Raw genomic sequence first — 18,270 nt, 5'->3', positions numbered from 1 at the left:
GGCAACCACAACACAGATCACTAGGGAACAATTTTACATGACTTCAATAGGTAGCTTTTCTAGGAATTTAAGCTGAAGCTAGGGTCATCGTTTTGATGAAATACCAGTACTTCTCAACCTTTGAGTGCTTGGATGTATCTAGAAAGATCAAATATTTTGTTGCCTATAGGATAATCAAGAATAGTTGTGGACACTACCATGTTGTTTCCCGTCAATCCAAAACCCAAGAACTTCAAAGGCAGTTCAGTACTCCGCATAGCACTAGTACCAACTCTAATAAATCTAGCCATCTGATCCCACAACATCATTCTTCAAAGTATAGCCTCCTCAATTTAGTATCTCTGGGAACAGCACAAAGATATGAGAGCAGTGACTTTATGGGGCATTAGTGGCTGTGGATACATTTGATACTTTGTGGACACCCTGAGGCATCTGTGGGTATTGGGTACTTTTGTACTGATTGGCAAAAGTCAGAAGTACACTTAAGTATACAGTGTGGAGATTATTTAAGCATACATCATTTGGCAACATAGAAAAAACTAAAAACTATGTCATAAAACTCGAAGGGAAGGGTGAGGTGGAACACAAAATGAAAGGGAAGACCTTGTATTCTGTTGTTGTTGTTGTTGTTGTTTGTAATATAAACAAGCTTGCAGACCTTATTGGTTCTGGCTGTATTAGTACAGCAGACTGTGAGGGAAGTTAAATTTAACTTTTGTCCCCAAAGCTATCACACAGTTGCTTTTTTTACATAATAAAAGTGGGTCCAGTATTCTTGCATACTGTGTTAGAGCTCAATATCATAAGCTAATAAGTAGAAATAGTGGGATCTATGCATATTCTAAAATTAATATTCTACATCAATGCTTATGTTAAAGGAAAAATACAAGGATGGATGCAATACAAGAAGACTTAAGGCCATTCTTCCCTGAATTCTTACTCAATATTTTCCTTTCTATGGGGAAGCCAAGGCCCAATAAAAGTTCATAAACCAGGCCTGTGGAAATCGCGCTGGTTGTGATCTCCAAAAGATCTTAGTTCCTTATAGACACCACAATAACTGGCCAGATTTTCGAAAGTCAAAATCTAGGTGATAAATGACCCAATGAGAACTGCGGGGTACTGAGCACTTCTGAAGACCTGGAGTGAGAATCTGTGACGTGTCTAAAGGAGCTGCAGCATGGCTTGGAGGCAGGGCAAAGGAATTAAAATGGCTTCAAGATGGCTTTAAAGCCTTCCTTATCATGGACTGCTCCAAGAGCTGGAGCAGCCTCTGGCACCACTCAGACAATCCTGGGGCCTGTCTACATCAGAACAACCTCTCGGAGCTGCTATGTGGGCCACAGCATGACTGGGAACAGTCGCAGCACTGTATGCTGTGTCCTACACCCCAACAGGCCCTATTGCTCCCAGTTCTACCTCTAGCATTCCTCCTATACCAGGCCTTAAGTGGGGGATCCTTGGAAGACAGCCTGATGGCTATTTGCTGCAGTGACTGAGCCCCTCAAAGAACAGGGGCTCCTTTACCATGCACTTAGCCTCTTAACCAATGTAAAGGGACTGGAGCAGGCATGAGAGATGCCTAATTGGAAGCTGAGCTCTTTTGAAAACTAGTTCCTAACTGAAGGTGCAGAGCACTGGAAAAATCTGCCCTAAGGTGTGTAATGAATGGGATGGGAGGTGATCTTTAAGATAATTTCTGTATTAAAACATGGTCCACATTATGACAAAACTTGCAATCCCTGGTGCTGCTATGTGTTATAACAGCTTTCAATTTAGGTAAGAGAAAAACATCTAAAAAAGATTATTCCCCCATCCCAAGCTGAACACAACCAAGAATAAATGTAATAAATGGTGATTTTAAAAAAGTCATTCAACTAAGGGCTCTCTAAATCAATCAAGGGCTTGGATACATCCATTTAACTTTCAACCCTTACCATTCAATTTCTGTATTTATTTTTATGGATCTTTGCAAACATTCATTCTGCACACTAATGAAGACAAAACATTCTTCTTCAAATTGAATTATATTTCAGCCAAACAAGGATTTTAGTTATTCTTTAATAGAAAAATACTCTTGAGTATAGTTGTTGGGATTTCTTTCCTATAATTCAGTGCTCATTTATTTACAAACAGTATGTGCTATAAATAATCAATCCTGATGCGTGTCAGAGCAGAAAAACAGATCAGTAAAAGGCAATAAAATAGGTTGTGGGAATTTTTTCCCTATTCAAATGGTTTTTTCGTCCACCTACACATGAAACTCCTGCCCAGATAAAATGAAATGTCAATATATACTGGAAATTAGCTGACATTAGGAATTTATATAATTTAGAACAGGGATCGGCAACCTTTGGCACGCGGCCCACCGGGGTAAGCACCCTGGTGGGCCGGGCCAGTTTGTTTACCTGCCGCATCTGCAGGTTCGCCCGATCGCGGCTCCCATAGGCCTCAGTTCGCCGTCCCAGGCCAATGGGGGCTGTGGGAAGAGGCGCGGGCTGAGAGATGTGCTGGACGCCACTTCCCGCAGCCCCCATTGGCCTGGAGCGATGAACCGCAGCCACTGGGAGCCGCGATCGGCCAAACCTGCGGACGTAGGAGGTAAACAAACCGGCCCAGTCCACCAAGGTGCTTATCCTGGCGGGCTGTGGGCCCAAGGTTGCTGATCCCTGATTTAGAATAAGAATTTAAAACGGAAAAAGTTATAAAGAGAAAAAAAAGTGCTAGTATTTAATAAGGATTAGCCATGAAGAAAATAAGTTTAAAGAGAATGTATACCTTGGAAAACTAATTTGATTTGTTTTATTGCCGAATTCTAAGCCTGTTTCACCATGATCTGCATTAAAATGAGTCTCATGCTTTAAGAATCAGATTTCCACCCCTTCTTGTCATTTACTTGTATCTTTGCCTTAACTTCCTAGAATCACTCTGTCAAGAAGGTTAATGCAGTTACAGGAATTTGTGAGAGACCATTTCACTCACATGCACTGGGACAAACATCTGGTTAGTAAGCAATTTTAATGCATAGACTACAAGACATTTTCCTTAGCTAAAAATAGAAGAGGTTTACATCTGACAAAAGAACATATTACATTGTGACTTACTCATTACAAACGAAGAGCACAAATAGAGGGAGATTTATAGGGCCTAAATGTTCTTTCTTAGCCCTATATACATTACACATATCAGATGTAACTCCATTGGATTCCTACTGGTGTAAAACTAGTGCTAGTGCAATCTGAGTCAGGCCCATTATCTTTTAAATATACAACTTTACATGTAGAGTGCCACAGCTGTTTGGAAAATGATGTGTAGTTTACATTATGTGCAATCATATGTATAGGGCAAATTCATTTATTAAGGCAGTGGTTCCCAAACTTGTTCTGCCACTTGTGCAGGGAAAGCCCCTGGCGGGCCGGACCGGTGTGTTTACCTGCTGCATCCGCAGGTTCAACCAATCACAGCTCCCAGTAGCTGCGGTTCGCTGCTCCAGGCCAATGGGAGCTCCTGGAAACGGCGCGGGCCGAGGGAGGTACCATAAAAATTGTTCCAGCATCCCTATGTCCACCCACAAAACCAATCTCCTGTGTTTTAAAGCAGACACTTTTGGTTTGGAGGATGTGCATCAATTCTACATTGTTTAGAAAAGTAATAGAAAAAAAAAAAAGCAGGCTCCTAAATGTGAAATAACGCATAAGGCTTGTTTGAGAGCTATGATGCAGCAACTCCTGCATGAACTCCTCATTAGCTATTAAATTAACAGCTATGAGTGGTGTATGAGTGGGCTCAAGGTACATTTAGTTTACTCTAGGTTTTATTTTCTCATTTTTCTGTACCAATGGCAGAACCATCAAAACACACATAGTTTTAATAAACCTGCTCTTACATAATAAAAGCAAATTTCCTCAGAACATATGCTGCATATATTTCCCATTTCCCTCAGTTGTTTTGTTCTACAGCTCATTTTGTCAGATTTCAAATCAATGAAACAAAAGAACACAAAAGGTGATTTATTATACTTGTTAGGGAAAAAAATTAGTTACAAGGAAAAACATTTCTAAACAGAAACATTTTTAGTGATGAAACATTTGGAAGTTGCTTCATTATAAAAGAGGAAATACTTGTGAGGGAATTCTGTGATCTTTTTTAAATAGGAGCTTTAGCTGAGAAGGAAAAAAAAGGCACTAAATCACTGTTCAGAAGGAAAATAGCCTCTCTGGTTTCAAAGGAATAAAACCTACCAGGCACCCAATACTGGATCCCTAAAAATTCGGTGGAGTTATGATGGCATTAAGAGTCATGTGCTTCCACTGATTTGTGTGTGGAATTACCATTATCAAAACTCATGTTGCTTTCTCATCTTAGCTACTGTAACATCCTCTTCTGATTCATCTCCCACCAAAATCCAACATTCAGTTGCTAAGATAATCTTCCTCCACCACTGCCTTGCACACCACACCCTGTTTCCAGTCCTTTCTTAGGCTCCCTATGTCTTTTCATTCAAGATCCTTGTACTTACTTCTGAAGCTTTGCCCATAATTACACCCCATTGCCTGCCACTTCCTACCACATCCCCATAGAATCATAGAAGATTAGGGCTGGAAGAGACCTCAGGAGGTCATCTAGTCCAAGACCCTGCTCAAAGCAGGACCAACACCAACTAAATCATCCCAGACAGGGCTTTGTCAAGCCAGGCCTTAAAAACCTCTAAGGATGGAGATTCCACCCATGCTCTGATCACTTTTCTCCCCTTGACTTTGTTTCCTACTGGGCCCCTTAACAAGTCTGGAATACACCACCTGGTCAGAGTCCCTAACAAGTGAACAGGCAATCACATCACAGCTTGAAGTGATGTTAGTAACAGGAGGAAAATGACAGCTCCATGGCCTAGCTGGACATTACAGATGAGGAGCCAGAACAGGAGATGCCAGAGATCTTCTTGAGATCCCAGAACTGCTTCAGAGAATCCAAAGAACCTGACAGAGCAGCATGTCAAATCAGGAAGGAAGAATTGGAATATATAGGCCCTCAACTCCAATTTTATATATGTACCAATTGGGTTTGAGTTTGCAGACTTTAGAGCTGGAAGAAACATTTTCCAGGTTGTAATGAACACCACCATTATTGCTGTGAAACTGGTGGGCATGGATGCATGAGGACAGACTATCCCCTCTCCTTCAGCTTCACCATTCCTCTTCCCAAACATCTGCTTCTTCCTGGGACCACTAGGTTTATTCTCCCAAACTCTAAAAAGGTCAGCATTCCCTTACCAAACCATCTCCATGGCTGGATGCATGGTCCCCTGTTTCCTGCAAGTGGTGAAATGTTCAACATAATTTAATGGTAGATATCCGGTGTACCAACAGAAGGCACAATGCAGCAAATGTGAAAAAAGGATACTGACATAGGATACACTGGACCAAATATTTATGTTATATGTGTCTGTCAGACCTTACACCACATCGGGACACCTAATAAATAATAATAATAATAATATTTAATATTTAATAACTTTTTCTTATCTAGCTGCTTTTCTATTCTATGTACTAAGAACGATTCTGAGGAAAATTAAGAGCAATCTGATGGATAATTACCACATTTATTGATAGAGAAATTAGTATATATCCTGTACTGTCTCTGGCTAACCATCAAATGCAAGTATTGAAATCAGGCAAACACGCAATTAATTATAGACCTAATTTTCTCTTCCATCACCCCCCTTCCCTGCCCAACCCCCACCCCAAGCCCTGTACACTTTCTTTATATTTGTGAAGAAAGTCTAATGCTATATCCTTACCCTTTCTAGTTCCAAAACAGAAGTGCCTTGCAAAAAGGCACTGGAATTCCAAACAAAACAGAAATTTATACTTTTATGATGTTCTTTAATATTCCAAGAGATGAATTAGTCACTGCTATGGCTTTTAACCCTTTAATTCTGAATGTTTCATGATGGTGATCAGTATTACACCTAGTAACACTCAAAGCAAGCAGGGTGGCTCATGGGGTCAAGGATGGTGAAATAGCTGTCTAACGAGGCAAGGAAAAGAAAACAGAGAATATTGTTTGGGACATGCAGAGGGAAATACAATAGGATTCTGATCATATATTTGGTTTCTAGAGAAGAAAACCAAGACAGTTTTTAAAGACAAGACAGATTTATGCAGGAGAACAATTCCTTTACATTGGTCCATTTCAGAAGAACAGGGAAATGAGACTTCACATCCAACAATTCCAAAGGGAATGATTTAGGATGACACAGGATGCAAATGAAGATGGCACAGGTGCCCCAGCAATAGGCCCTTTCACTTATGCTTGCACCAGCAGACCAAAATAATGTGGATGTAGGATAATGGCACATGTTGGCATGCACCATCTCTCTAGCCCTTCTTCTGCATTCCAACAATGTTCCACCCCTGCACTTAGAACCAAGGAAATTAATTTTTGATGTGCAAAACATCAATTTTACGTTCCTGTACTATACAAATCTTACTTTCCTTCTAATTTACTCTGTTACCTTAGTTATACAAGCCAGTTGGCCTGCATGATTGTGTCTCTAATAGATAACTTGTCGAAATAAAATTTGTGTAACTATTACATCAAATATGCTAGATTTCTATATGAACAAACATAATTATTTTCTCTTTCAATGTCTTAATCCAAATCATACAACACACATATAGACTGTGGGGAAGAAGCTTAAGAACTGCAAAAAAGTCTTAACCACCAATAAAGCAAACAAAAGTATTTTATAACTATTGTTAATTATTAACATTGCATCAATATATTCACAATGCTGTCCACTATAACTCCCTTGCCTTACAAATCATCATCACCACAATGATCATAAAAATAAGTGTTTATCTACCAAATGAACCACCCCCAGATTGACACTAGTTTTCAGTGGTGCTAATCGCTAATATTTGCTCTGTCAAAATCAGTGATCTGCATCATCCATCCCCCAATTCTCCACCTGCTCTTTGGAACTCTGTGCACTGAGCATTTCTAATTTGAGCAGCAGACCTACTGCAGGCTGTGTTAATATAATTTACAGCCTCCAGTGCCACAGCTTGTCTGTCCAGCTGTGCATAATTTGCCGCCAGTCCTACTGCCGCCTCACTCCACCTTGTATTGAGACCTCAACTTTGTTTTCACATACATGACACAAATTGCAACAGGCACACATTATAATCATTACATTAATAATGAGCTGCTATTGCCCATCCCAGGCCTAGAGCACAACTCTGTCCTACCACTCAGTGGTTATATACCTGATTTACAGGAGGCACGCAATCTGGTTAGCATGATCTTGAAGTACTACACAGAGCCATTTACTGAAGATGTTGGGTGAGAGAAACAACAAATAAATCCACTAACTGCTGGTGTCTCATTCTCTGGCTCTTCAAGAATACTGACACAATGCCCTTACTGCAGATACCTGAGATATCTCAAGTCCCAGAAGCTGAGCAGAAACTGTGTTAAGCAAGGAGTGAGATCAGACTCTCTGTTCTTCATTTTGATAAAAATAAAAGTGGATATGGCAGATATTGCCAGATTCCAATGGGGGCTTCATCTCTTCTGCAACAATTTCTTTGGGCTTTCAGAAAGTTTTTCAAAATTTCCCTCAAGCTACTTCTCCAATAGGTAGGCACTCTGGAACTAGGTACCCAGAGGGCAGTGCAACATTGTGGAGCAGCACTGGTATGAATGTGGGGCACAACTGCCCCTACAAAACCACAGCTAGTGTGAGCACTGCATCAATGGTTCAGGTACCAATTCAGTTACCACCAATTCAGTTACCAATGGTTCAGGTCTCTAGGGTACACACAGGTTTTGTTTTGTTTTAACAAACCTCAGTAAGACATCATGCAAAGCTCTGGTGCTTGCTGAACAAATGTTTATTATTCATACTAGAGCAACAAATAACAAAATCCTTGAACATAGATAGAGGATAATATATGGTCCTAAGCTTTTGAACCATCAGTATTCTGCAGGCTAGGGGAATTTATGGCTCCCTACACCTTCACGTCCTGTTCATTTATAATAGCTTTCCAAAAGAGGGATTGATTTTGCATAAATGAGCTTTTCAGGAGAACAGAAGATTTCTGCTGTTTAAAAAGATGGATTTGGAAGCATTTTAATGAGCAAAGATTAAAATCCAGCCAAAAAGTCCCTCTAAATGGTACCCTGTATATTTCACTCAAATATTGCATATTCCTCATATAGGGCCTGACTCAGTGTCCACTGTATTTTCCAGGAGTCTTTCCATTGACTTCACCAGGCTTTGGATCAGCCCCATAATGCTAATCTTAATTATGCTGATGGCCTATGCTCCATCCAGTAAAGAAAAGAGTAGGGAGTTTGTTGTGCATTAGTTGGATAGAGACATGGCTGGCACCCATATACGGCCATACATAAGAATGAAATATTGGCTGTGCTTACTGGAAATGTGGGTCTGGAAACCTTCCCACAGCCAAATTGACAAAGGCACAATCAAATGACAGAATCTGAAGGAAATTTTATCCCTCTGTAAAATGCAGCTACCTGGAAACATTTTGTATTTATTCCCACGGTGCTTAAAAAAAAAAATGCTTAAGCCCTAAAGAGGTGTATAGACCAGGCTATAGATTTGTAAAGAATTTAAATAAAGGCATTGGAGTTAAAGATGGATATTTATTCATTTTTTCCAGAAAAAGAATTCTCAAATGTACAATTACTACAATATCTGTGATTTCAGAGTAAAACCGAAATGTAGTAGAGCATACACCTGCCCTCTACAAGCTGTGCCCTGAAGCCAATAAGTTTTACTCCTCCTAAATAAATGAATCTGCAAGTTTTCCTTTGCAAGTTTCACCATTATTTGAAAACAAAAAATTTGGTCTAAATATCTGTATCAAATGATATAAAACATAAACCAGCAACATGTGTGTCCATTCCAACTTGTTTATTTAACAATGTAGCTATCAGTTTTTCCTCTAAGTTATATAATATTTTGGCATCTCTAAAACAGGACTTTTGTATTTTATGGTAGCAAATTTATTTAGGGTATCAATCATTATTATATTGTAAATCATCAGTAAGTGTGTGGCACTGAGCAATAGACATATCAGTAGTCTCTGTCTTGGAGAACTTAATGTATTGTACAGTTATTAACAAGTGTTCATTTATGGAGCAAAGGAGTTAAAAATTAGTGAAAAATCGGTTCAGGGACATTTAACTCATGCTTTAGTACTTATCAGGTATTTCCAGATATGGTATATACAAAGATAGGGCAATGCCCGATTGGCTTTTCTGATTTTCAGAGGCCCCAAATATAACTTCAAGCAATAGTGCAAGTGAGTTTGGTGATGTTAACCCAGTTCCTTGTGTGGCACCTATATCACAAAACTGCCACGTGATGGCAACAATCAACATGGCTGGCAGCCCCCGATTTGGCAAGGCCATTGACTAAGAATAGCATTAGAGCAAGGTCTATATATGATTTGAGCAAACCTGCTGACTTCATGCTCACTTTATGCCTGTGCCTGATTTAGCACCCAGATACAATGGGGATGAGTGATTTTAAAATGCTTAAATATTAGATGGCCTAAACAAAATCTATAATTATGAGACAGGAAGGCTTTGTTTTGATTGATTTACTGGCCTTGTATATTCTTTGGGTTTGGGATTGAACAGCCGTATCTCCATTTGTACCAAAAGGGAAAAAAGAGTCACTATTGCTGGAGGAACAAGAAGTTACATACTTTTCTTATTGCACATTCATATCCAACAAATGCAAATCTGGATGAAGCTCTTAGAGAAATCTACACAGCCACCAATTTATGATAATACAATCATCTCTCAAATGTTAAGTACTTGCTATACCATTGATTATAATTAATAAAGAACTAAAATGCCTGTTTCATTGATTATTATAATTAATACTAAAGTACTTTTTCATTATAAATAAAACTAATTTAAAGAATTTAAAAGTTGTTATAAAGAGTAGTAAATCAAAGATGAGTTACGTCACACTATGTAATGTAGAATAACATTTGTCAGATTAATAATTTCATAATTAGACATAACCAGACATCAGTTCATTTCCAAAAACCAGTAATTTTTTACTATATGCGCCTCTTCATCATGTTGTTATAAAAATTACTATATTCTGCCTAATATTTCTATCACTTTCCAATATGGCCTTGGTACATTCTAATCAAAATCCCCGAAATAGTTCCATTATAGTCACAAAAAAATTGATACCTTTTAAGAAAGTCATTTTAATAATGCTAGGGCACATGGGTTCTTTCCCCCACTCTCCCCCCCACTCTTCCCCCCCCACCAAGTTTGCAGAGTGAATTAACCAGTCTAGTATAATAGCTTCTGTAATATTTTTTCTAATAAGAGTTCCATTAATTTTCTTTTAAAAGGTTCACCAACCCCAAGCTGCAAATCTCGGTGTGCACATAAAGTGACAATGGAGAGATGAGCATGGAAAGTCTTACCCTTTTACTTACTGAAGCTATATTTGGTTGAATACATTTGCTAAAACATGTCCTAACTCTCAGAGTGGTGTGTGAGCAGAACACAGCAGAATGTAAGAGCTGTACAAGGTGATCTCAATTATTACAACTCATTTTTAGATAGAGTACAGTAGTGTGCATCTGAACATTTCTCGCTAGGTTTCATTTAATTAAGTGAACACATATATTCCATTTGAATAAGCCATGCTAGTGGTCAAACCCTTATACAGATGTAACTGGGAAAAGCAACATCTTCTGGAGAGGCTAGTAATGTTCAGATCATCACGCATGCTATGGTAATAAATCACGAAATAATATTGTTCGATATAAACTTTCTTTTAAATCTAACAATCCAGAAACGTTCCCCCCCCCCACACACACACCCCAAGTTCATTTATTTATAATCCAGGAGATCTGACCTCATTTTTTTATTACTACACTCTTCAAAATGATATTTATTTCCTATGATTTGTACCCGTTTTTCCCCCTATACATTTTAAGTTTTCTTCCCCCTACTCCACTTTCAGGTTATGGAAAATGGACATTTATTACCTACCACTTCTATCATTTTGAGGAATAGTGCCAATAAAACCTTTTTTTTCTTTTCAACCAGCAAGCATTTTTTTTCTTGAAATTCAGATCTGGGGACTACTAACCCAAACACAATAGAACTATTAAAAGGTGATAGAGCTGAGTACATAACCCTGTCAGATGTAGGGATCAAAATGGCTTGGAGCATAAATGCTTTACAAACATTGCTTGAGCACACCTGAGCTGAACTGTGACAGAGAATAGCTGCACTTTGAAATGAGATTCCTGATGATCTGAGTGGCTCATTGCCAGCCTCATGTTTATATTTTGGTTTTATTAGGTTTTCCTCTTTTTAGATTCAAAGTCCGGTGTGCATTTGTAATGAATTTTGGTCACACAAACGAGATTTTGAATATTTGTGCTTTGTGACAAGTCTTCAAAAAAGCAGAATGACTAAATCCTATGCTGTTTACAGAGTGGTGCTTTCCCTGTCCCACCCAGGTGGATCTGTTCCTTACATTGTGTGATTCAGCTGTCAAAGAACAACATGCTTCTTTGAAAAGCCAAGTGGAGGCCATATTGAGAACCTGTCAAAAGCAGAAGTACACACCTTTATGCAATGTTCAGTTACTTTTTCATGTTAAACAAAGCACTGTTTCCATATGATTTTTTTTTTAATTTCCAGTTTCTATCAAGCAGCTCTTCCTTCTGCCTCTTCCCTTCCTTTCTAACTGACTTGTAATGACCTTCAGCTGGAATTTGCATATTAAGACAGCCATTTTTGACAAACCCTTTATCGCTATTCCTTTGAGTCAAAGGGCCTGTTCAAGTTCACTAGTCTAACGAAACAGGCTGAAAAGAGCATCTGTGACAATGAAGCTATGCATGTAGAATTTTTGGTAAATTATCCACTGTATCAATTATCCTGTTTTAATCCAATCCAATATACAATTATCCTACATTATTTAGAAGTTTTATTGAGAAGTTTTTTATTGTTGTGTATTTTCTAACAAGAATTGTCTTAACTGATCACTCTGCATTGTTGAAGAAGGAAAAATAATATCCTATGTACTTAGCATGAGGCTTAAAATATGTCTGTGTTTATAGTGTACCTACTAGCATTTTGTAATATTTAACTTTGTGTTGTAATGTTACTATTTAAAGGAATAGTAGGCAAATCATCAGTCTCAATTAGAAATGTTAGCATTCTGAAATGTTACAAATCCTGTGCAGATAACAGAATAAATTATATGCACCTGATCTAAAGGCCACTGAAATCAGTGGAAAAATTCCCACTGGTTTCAATGGGCTTTGGATCAAGCCCTAGATGAACAACAGGATCAAAGAAATATATTTTGGATGCCAAAACCAGTTTCAGTTATGATACCTAGTATAGCCCAAATACAAACAGACTGACGGTAGTTGCATTTGTGTGTTATCTATGCACACAGAAGAGAAAAAAATAAACGTGACTTGTAAACAAAAGAAAAATAATTCTCAATTGCTAAGAACCAGTATGTCAGAATTAAAGGTTCAATTATCATAAAAATATCTTGTCATGAAATGTACTGTTCTAATACCATCAAAAGATTTTGCTTACATAAATGACCTATTGGTAAGTCACAACATTCATAGTACCTTTTCACATCCATGGTATCTAATGATTAGATGGAACAGGTTTGTGACTAACAGTATACAACCCTGTCTCCAGCAGCATAACTTAAAAGAATTACAGTAACCCTCCTGAAAGCAGTAATATGTATAGACCATTCTGTAAAAATATGAACAGATGTGGCAGATATATTTTTCATAAGAAAATAAAAAAAGATTAATTTTAAGTATGAAACTAGCCCACCTGTGTAAACCTGAGTTTTTTATCCACTTACCACTTATCCACTCTCTATGGTAACACAAAAAGTTATTTTCTTATATTAATAATAAGTCTTATAACGAATAAATATAATTTGTATTGCATGGGATGAAGATTGCCACCCTTCCACCAAGATGAGATTATTTCAATTTGCAGAGAAGTCCATGCTACATGTGTGTGTATGTGTGTACATATATATATATATATATATGCTGAATGGAAATCTCCAGTGCGTGTGTGTGATATATATATATCTCCCTTTCCTCTACTTACAGGAACACACTCCTAATGCTATTAATCATTTGGGATCAAAATACAGCCTAGATTTAAGGATATTTTTCTCCAAAAAATTGATGAAGCATGATTATGGAATCAATAAATGTTTCCTTACTTTTTAAATACAAAGTATCAAAGATGAACATTTGTTTACATCATTGTGGTTATAGTAAACATCAACACCCCAATAAAGCCTATTGACTCAAAAAGTTAAAAATAAAGCATCTAATGTAATAGATTAAATGGCCACATCAGTCTCTGACTCTACTTATTGAATTACCGGACTGCTACAGTTTAATCCGGAAACTTGATCTATCTAATAAAATATAGATAGGGACTTTCACATTTCATTCCATTAGCCATCCTTTGACAGAAATTGCTGTTGCTTGTCTCAAACACATCCAGATTCTGCACTTTTTGAAAACTTTTCCTTAAAACCTTTCCAGTTCCCTTGCTTCTGAGGACTGCGCAAAGGAGGGAAGCTAGAGGTAGCAAAATGCTTCCTGGATGTTAAACCATTTGAAATCCAACATGATTTTGTAGTTTTAAAACATACATGCAGTTGGGCTTTTAAGATACAGAGGTGGAATACATGGAAATAAAACATTTCAAGCAATTGACCAAATTTCAAAAATAAAATTAAAAGTCACTAGGAAGTATACACACTACCACCTTGTGGAATTTTCTTGCAAGAACAGCACCTGCTTGTTTCCACAAAGTTATTTTTCCCTACTTAATATTAAAATTAGTTTAGTTTCAGGGATAGATAAGGGTTCTATTATTACTAGTTTCTTTTATGAAAACAAAGGGTAGGCCCACAGCGCAGATGATTAACGTATCTCTTGGGTTTCTTTATTTTCCTCTCTCTTGCTCACTCTAAATAATTGTCCTGGGTCTAAATGATAAAATAATCATAATAAATTATAACAATAAATCAAATGTAGCCTTGTCTCAATGTATCCCAGCACCGGGGGAGGGCAGGAAGGGGAGATCTTTCCTGCAAGAGGAAAAGGGTAAAACAACCACTTGTGAAACCTGCAGCAGTCAGAGCGTTTGCTGGGGACAGGACAAGGAAAAGGAGATCCAGTTTCTTCCAGCTGAGCCAAATCCGCTGAAAACAAGGGCACTGTTACCCTGAGGTGGGTGTTAGCCTCTAGGCCGTCCCCTTGTTGTGTCTGGACTGGAATAGCTGGCAGGAGAAGTCCCAAGGACCCAGGCACAGAGTGGCCGCTGCAGGATGCATGCCCTGGCTTATACCCCTCCCAGGGGGCAAATTGAGCTCTCTGCAGTCAAGGCAGGCGTTGGACACCTGGCAATTAGCTGGGGCCTGGGAGCTGGGGTGAGGTTGCTGCAGAGAAAGGCAGCACAGACCGAGGGACAGGTTGCACTGGGGACGCTGGGCAGCCAAGGCTAAGGGACTCGTGGCCAGCAGGAAGGAACTTACTGGCATTGCAGCTTGCGGGGCAGGTTGCCGGAGAGGGAGCTGAGTTGCCGCGTGCGGGGCGGCTGGGAAAGCTGGGGATGTTTGCCTGAGGCATCCCCATCACCTGGATCAGCTAGATGAGGGCTAGGCGGTGTAACCTGGGGAGGGCCAGGTGGGGGGAGGGGTGCGCTGCGGTGTGTGCTTGGGGCTATTGAGTCTGGGGGTGGGCAAGGACCGTGTCTGCAGCAAGGACGGCTAGACGGTGGCTCCAGTGAGCAGGGGAAGGGGAATCGCTCTGCTACCCGCCCCCTCCAGAAAAAAACTCCTCTTGCAACTGGGACCCCAGCAAGGCTCAGCCCCCCCCCCCCACCTCCCCGGGCCCCGCGAACGCTGCTGGCGGCCCGGGGGAAGGCGCCTGGCGCAGGCTCTGGCAGGAGGGAGGGGGAGGTAGAAGTTCAGCGGCTGCTCTCGCTGCGCCCCCCGGCTGATGGCTGCGGGAGGGACAGATCATCAATCACGGCACCCTGCAGAGGCAATGGGGGTGGGGGGGGGCGCAGGGAAACGGGGCCCTGCAGTGCAGGAAGGGTGGGCGGGCAAGGGCGGCCCCGGGGGACGTGGGCACGGGGCTGGGCAGCGGGGGACGGGGAGGGGGAGTCGCTCTGCGGTGCCTAACTTCCCCCCGGAGAGGTTTGACAGAGAGTTTGGGGCAGCAGCAGTTTCCCGTGGGGAAGGTGCAACCCGGGGCCAAGGAGCGCGGAGAGGCTCCACATGGGGCACCCCCCCACACACACACCCAACCCCAGCACTGCCCCCTAGCCGCGCGCCAGCCCCCCAGCTCCAGCTTTGCAGAGAAGCCGATCCCCCTCCCCCTTCCCCCTCCGGAGGCTTCCTCTGTCCCCCTTTATTTCTCTCTTTACACTCGTGGGTTTTTTGTTGTTGTTGTTTTGGGGGGGTTTTTTTGCACCGTCGCTTCTTCCTTCGCCTACCCAGCCAGCCAGCCAGCCTCCCTCGCGAGTGCCGGGCTCCAGTCCATCACGTGTGAGAACCCATGCATCACAAAAGCAGGCATTTTACCCGAGCCCAGCCGCTGAAGAAGAAAAGAGGGTGAATCGCTCCATAGAAGAAGAGCCAAGCTGTGGGTTTTGCTTTTTTTTAAGGAGGGGGACACCGCGAGGTTAAGCCAAGCTCGCCCTACGTGCCGGTTCTGTAATTCCCTCCACACCGCTGGTGCACACAGGAGGTCCTGCTCCTTCCACTGCCTCTGATCTCGTTTGCAGGAAACTGTAGCTTTGCTCTTTCTCTCGCCCTGTACTGCAGATATCCCCCCCCCCCCCAACACACACACACACACACACACTTCTGTTTATTTGTCTGTTAGGCAGAGCTACTTTGTAAACATCTCACACAGCCCCAGAGCCTTTTCAAATAGCTGATTGCACCAAAATGCCTCCAAACAAACGATGGTCCAGGGGAAGACAAATTCTAGATCTCTAGCTGCACAGATGACATGAAGATAGTCTATGATGGGGAAGAGGACAGAAAAAGTATCGCCTTAAAAATGATGGGGAAAGTAAAAGCATAAACGACTGCAGCAAACTGATTACCCTCTGCCTCAGAACTCCCTGCAACCCCCGCAAAAATGAACATGAACACACAAACCTTAAATCTACCATACCTACCTTAACAGTGCGATAGCTGCAGCGGCACGGAGGTCCTTTTTTACTCAGCCAAATTCTTCCAGGGAATCCTGACAGGATATCAGACAACAGGAATTATTCAAACAAGGCTCCCCTCCGTTTTTTGGAATCCAACGCGATTTTCTTGTCCAAAGGAATGCAACGACCACAAAAAAATAAAAATAAAAAAGCAACAACAACGCTGGATTTGGAGGAAACTGGCGCTTACTGTTGTAAACGACCTACATTCAGGAAGAAAATTCATTACAAAATCAGTGCAAGAGGGAGAGTTGGGTTTGTGAGTAAGAGCTCTGATTGCCTATGCAGAGACACAGAGACAGGGAGAGAGACTGATCTGCAAGAAAAAGAGAGATTGAAGAGGGAGAGAGGTCCAGGCTGTACCAGTCTCTCTCCTTCTGCTATTGGACCAAACTGAATGAAATTTACAAAGCCAGCAGCCAATAGATCTCTGCAGTCTGCCCCATCACTACAGAAACCATATCTACATCTACAACCTAATGCAAAGAGCATCTAATCCTACTGCAAACCAGCTGTAACAAAATTATCAAGGGTACCTGTATGATTGAACAGGTGGGCATTTTACACATGTAGAAATAAATGTAGTAGAGAGACAAATCACAGCGATACTTCCATTGCCTTTTTATATCCCAACATCTTACACAACAAATCCATGCTTTTTTAACCCGTTAAAGCTGAGATTTCTATAATGTTGAGCAGTGTTTAAAGTGGCAGCAGTGCACCTCTTTCAGTGGTTACCAAACTTACCAATATTAACTTATGTGAGGCAAAGCTAGAAACATAGTTAAGCATCCTGCAAAATAAATAAGCCCCAAAAGATGTGTGGGGAGATAATGTTTGTGCTGTTGTGTATTTACATATGTATGAGTAGGGTCAACAATGTAAAAAGTCCTGGCCTATGCTGTATTCTGATATCATTTAAATGAATTGTAAACCCGGGATATCTTCTTATTCATTTCTCTTTGAAATGTACTGTGAATGGTGGAGGAACAAGCAAATGGCCTTATGTTAATTCATATAGCTAAGCACTGGTGACGGACCTCCTTCAAAGTCATGGTAATTATCTTTTGTTCCCCGAGGAACTCCAACTTGTCAAAAAGACATGAAATTGTAGAAAAGATCCTTGGGTCCTGATTCTATCATCTCAGATCTGCTTAAGCTTCGCCAGGGGAAGTTTGAACTCTTTGCAACTACAACCTCAATGGATTGAACTCATGGCTGTATGAATATTGATCTTTTAACCATACCCTCTCTCTCTTGTTTTTTTAATACATTTTAGTTTAGTTAATAAGAATTGGCTGTAGCATGTATTTGGGTAAGATCTGAAATATTCATTAACCTGGGAGGGAATGTGTCTGATCCTTTGGGGATTGGTAGAACCTTTTGTTTTATATGATGAAATAAGATTTACAAAAATTTTCATCCTATTTGACGTGGGTACCTGGATGGAGGCCTGAGGCTGGATCACTTTAAGGAACTGTGTTGTTTGGAATTCTGAGTAACCAGTAAGGTAATAAAGAATCTGTTTTATGCTGGCTTGGTAAATCCAAGTATTGGAATATCCACTAGCTTTATGGGGATTGTCTGCCTCCTTCTTTGCAATTCACTCATTGAGTGACCATAGCTGGCTCCTCACTAGGACCCTGGTCACAACTTATAATGATTGGAAGGAATAACATAACTGAATAACAATCACTGCCTGTTTTACCAACAGCACAGGAGAGACTTGTTTAGTCACAACTATTTAGATATATTTCCATGTAAGAAGGTGTAATCTGCATGTTTTGATGATCAGAAATATTATTTTGAAAGTCAAGTGCAAGAGCTGGATAAGTAGCAACGTGGTTAGTGCTGGTACAACCGTGAGTCTCAGATTCACTTCCTGGATCTCACTTTTTAGGCCATCAAAAGGACAGAGTTGTGCAAAAGGTGCATGCTCAGTCCTGGAAACAC

At 40.5% G+C, this 18,270-nt stretch overlaps 1 protein-coding gene across 1 annotated transcript in view; it reads right to left on the bottom strand.

Moving 5' to 3' along the window:
• NLGN4X (neuroligin 4 X-linked) overlaps positions 1–16,621 on the bottom strand; it is a 296,593-nt gene extending 279,972 nt beyond the window's left edge. The window contains exon 1 of the mRNA XM_045001047.1: positions 16,282–16,621. The gene's annotated coding sequence lies outside the window, so the exon portion shown is untranslated. The remainder of the gene's footprint in view (positions 1–16,281) is intronic.
• Positions 16,622–18,270: the final 1,649 nt, after the last annotated feature.

Source organism: Mauremys mutica, chromosome 1, assembly GCF_020497125.1.
Source record: "Mauremys mutica isolate MM-2020 ecotype Southern chromosome 1, ASM2049712v1, whole genome shotgun sequence".
Taxonomy (NCBI): domain Eukaryota; kingdom Metazoa; phylum Chordata; order Testudines; family Geoemydidae; genus Mauremys; species Mauremys mutica.
This window is presented reverse-complemented; position numbering and strand designations above follow the sequence as displayed.